The sequence below is a fragment of the Bombus impatiens genome, unplaced genomic scaffold (genome assembly GCF_000188095.3).
Source record: "Bombus impatiens unplaced genomic scaffold, BIMP_2.2 scf_0360, whole genome shotgun sequence".
In the NCBI taxonomy this organism is placed as follows: domain Eukaryota; kingdom Metazoa; phylum Arthropoda; class Insecta; order Hymenoptera; family Apidae; genus Bombus; species Bombus impatiens.
Window position 1 is genome coordinate 447,696 of NT_176779.1, and position 4,108 is coordinate 451,803.

General features: G+C 38.8%; 1 long non-coding RNA gene across 1 annotated transcript; it reads left to right on the plus strand.

The window, feature by feature from the left end:
- Nucleotides 1-3,604, plus strand: LOC112212884. The gene is made up of 4 exons (XR_002946732.2): nt 1-1,501; nt 1,580-2,005; nt 2,368-2,570; nt 3,416-3,604. It is a non-coding gene; the product is annotated as an uncharacterized LOC112212884 (long non-coding RNA).
- Nucleotides 3,605-4,108: the final 504 nt, after the last annotated feature.

Sequence of the window (4,108 nt, forward strand, 5' to 3'; positions counted from 1 at the left end):
GATATTCTTATTACCATCAAATGAAATTGAGAGAAGTGTGTGTTTTTTGATATATTCACTTCGATATCGTTCGATAAACGTATCGACGTCATTTTTTCCAACATACTTTTCAATAATCTAACGTGTGTTAAATATTGTATTAACAAGTATATCATACTTAATCATTAAAGAATACATTAAGCAGTTCCTTCTCACGAAATTAGAATATATATAGTTTGTCTGATTAATTAGTCCATACGAAACATTGCGCGTGGCCATTTAAACTCGTTCCACAAACAAGCAATCGTTCAAACAAGAATTCCTTTAATCAAGGAAAACTAGCGCAGACCCTGAAGTAAAACTTTCACGCGCGGTACGTTTAATTCTGCATTTTTTCATTTTAACTGTCCTTCCGACCAAGTAATCTTCGCCAAGTAATTCCGATGAAACGTTAACACGCGGCTCTTCAAGCTATCTTGTCATATCATGTCTCGCGAGTGCTACTCTGTAGTTTCTAGCTGGATGGATCGTGTATACGATTCGAAGTCGCGGATAAAAGACGAATCGAGCTAGTAGAGGGTTAAAGAAAGCGAAAAGGGAAAGATAAGGCGAACAGATTGTCTGACGAAACGAGGAGAAAAAGGCAAGGTACGTCTCTCGATTATGCATGCTTTCCTGACGCAAGAACTGGGCTAATGGTTAGTATTCTAGAGAATTATCGTTGCAGACTAATTGCGCCCATGCTGGCTGTTGCCCAACTGCTCTAGCTGCGGAATGTTTCTATTCAGTGTCTCTTTGTGTGTCAATGAGGAAACACTTATATCAAGAAGTGTGATGTACACTGGATGTTAAAAGCAAGCATATGTTTGAGAGTTTAACGTTCTGTCAGCTGTATGTAACTTTTCTAAGTATCGAATAAGCTTGAGCAAATTGAATTTGAAATAAAAATAAGGAAGATAATTTCAAATAATGAATCATCTCAAATAGGTATCTTGTTATTTTCATTTTAAAGATAACACGGGCAAAGTAATTTTATTTCTATTAAGAACGAACAAGACATCCTGTACGTTCTTTATTAGACTACTCTGTAATTTGAAATCATACGAATAAAATAGAACATCGCTAAACGTCCGCCGTACCATTCGATAGCTTGGCAAAGCTCGGTCATTCAATCACACGAATCACCGTAATTCACCGCAATCTAGAAATCTACTCAAGGACGGTTCATCAAAGGTTTCGAGTCGCTTCAAACGAAGCCGGAAGAGAGGATGACAAAAAGAATGAGCGAAACAAGCAGTCGTGTCGTGGACGAGCTCGCGAGCGTGTGTCAGTAGAAATCCGCGTATCCGATACCTTTTTAATTAATTTCATATTCTCTCGTCTCTCTGTCATATATTCCATGGGAAAGAGAAAGAAGCACAGCCAGTGAAAGAGGGACAGCCATCCAAAGAGGCTTCGCCAATTCAGCTGGATGAGCAACGAGCTTAAAAGCTGACTCAGTCGTCCAACCAAGCAGACAGACGTGCGTGTACATGTATATACAGATACACGGAAAGAGACACAGATATACTGTACGAATACAAAGGAAATTCGTATACAGGTGTGAACCACAGGAACACACAGAGTCAAGCAGGACACGTTTGCACGAGCGATTGTGAATTTCCACGAGACGGTTTGTCCTTTGAGCCTTACTGCGTTGGCCGGCAAAGGGAAGATGAAGGAGCTCGTAATTTTCCGAGCTCCGCGTTTCAGCTCGCGCGGCTATTTTCTGCGGTTCACGCGTATTATGCAACCGACCCGACTTGAACTGGCACGAGCTTACACGCCTGGCGTGCTTCCACTGTATTCTCTGTTTCGATTCTGTGTGTGAGTTCGCGCGGGTATGCGTGAGAGAGAGAGAGAGAGAGAGAGAGGGAGAGATCGCGCATTCAGGAACCACTGATGAACGCGTGCATATTCAACGCGCGACTCAAAGGGTGCTTTTGCATTCCGTTACATGTGCCCGGGATGTATCAAGAATTTGGTGGTAAGATGATTTGTTGAACCTAGTTTTTACGTGGCGAGGATGAGTTGCTTATCGTAGACAGTTTTTATCTGTATATTGCGTGTGTTGTATGAAACGGATTCAAATTTTCTTCATTAAAAGGAAGTTTATTCGTCATTCGCCAAAAAATCTCAAATTGTTCTATACAACATATATATGTTACATTCATAACAGATATTTGCAAGTGTTGGAGTACTTCTGCGAGTCACCGTGTGTAATCGTTAAATTATCTGGTTCTCGGACCGTCGTAGCGAAAGCTCAAACTAGCTTTTTGATTCTTGCTATGATATAGAATAGAGGAGTGGAGAACAGTTCAATTTGAAATGTGACAGGCTACGTTACAGGAACTGAAACACCGAGGAACGGAGCAATGGAGAACTATACGCGGAAATTGCTGCGGGCACGTAACAAAATTTGTCAGGAGATGAGATTTTCAGCGAAGGCAGTTATGTACGCCGTAAGAATGAATGGCCGACCGGTGGAAAACGAGTTCTCGCAGTGCTAACAATAAGAGCCCGTCCGTTTTCCTGATGAAAGGGATTTCCAAGTAAGTTCTTAAATTTCCGCCCTGCGATCTGGTTCGCGCGGAAGGACGAACGGATCTGGCCGCGAACAGATCTTGTCCTTCGAAATCCAGTTGATAATTATTCAGTGTAAAAGCTTCGGGACCTTCTGGCGAAAACAGTCGATTGGAATCGGTTCGATAAGAAATTCCTTTTCCGACCGTGTCGGAATAAATCGTCGACCAGAAGTTAGATCTTCGTGGCGTGTTTTAATAGGTTCGAGTGGCAACTGTTTAAAGTTGAAGAATATTGGATGTTCATTTAGAGAATGTAAAGCTAGCTTGATTACTTTATGAAACAAGTATCAATTAACTTATTGTTGTCTGTTTATGAGGAAATAATTAATTAAACTGGAACTAGGCTACCTGGCAAATGTAAATCTTTCGTGTTTATTAATTAGAATATATATTCTTACTGATATACCGAATTCTCAATAATTGCTAATTCTAAATTAATCGATTAATATAATATTCAATACCTCAAAAGTATCGAATAACTCCTTCACCTACAATTACGGGCATAGCTGGTAGTACGATGATCGAGCCAAACGTAAATATTACGGACATAGCTCGTACTAGATAATCGGACTAAATGTAAATATTACGGGCATAGCCCGTAGTACGATGATCGAACGTAAATCGTAGGTTAAGGCGTTAATTTCAAGTAATTGTTATTTCGTGTGGTCCTCTGCACTCTCATTACTTTTCTTTGTATTATGTGTTTTGATTTACGTCTTTGATTTTGTATTTCCTCACAGTTCATTGCAAACATTTCATATACATACGTTGTGCCTCCTACAATATTTAATTTAAGACTCTATCTGTTTCAGCATTTCATATAGACGGATCCTCATAAACGGAATGCTATTACGGAGCAATAATCGAATACGTTGTCAATAAAGCAGAAAGAACTACTTGGCCAATAGATATATTCAAAATTGTTGAGGTTGAGGCTGACTGATTGAAGAACGAGTGGATGAATTTGTAATAGAAAAATATATTGAAATAATTAAAGGTATAAGTATAATGTATAAGTTTATGCTGATTCAGATCCTTACTCTCTTAATGTTACAATACAATGGAATCGATAGGGAGCACGTTCATATATTTATAGCAAAAGGATATTACCAAAAATGTTAACCTTATAGCTTTAGCTAGAGGCTATAAGGAGCATAAATAGAAATCTGTTTATTAGTTCCTTTGTTCCTAGACTTTGCAGCCCAAAACATAATGCGTATTCAAGAGTACAATATGTACCTCTCCTTATTTAGAATATTTCTGCGTAATAGCGGTCTCCAGGTCACGGGTGTGCATAAATAAAGATTTTTTTTTATTTGGAAGTTTACAACCAATTTTCATTGAGAATTATAAGTAAATTACACTGGCGTGGTGCTATAACGTAAATAAGTGATTATCGTATGTTTGATTCTAGCTGAATCTAATATTTAAATCTAGAAGGTAATGTCTTTTTAGCCTGCGGATCTGATTTGTCGTGTCAAGTAATTGAGTAACTAGTGGCTTTT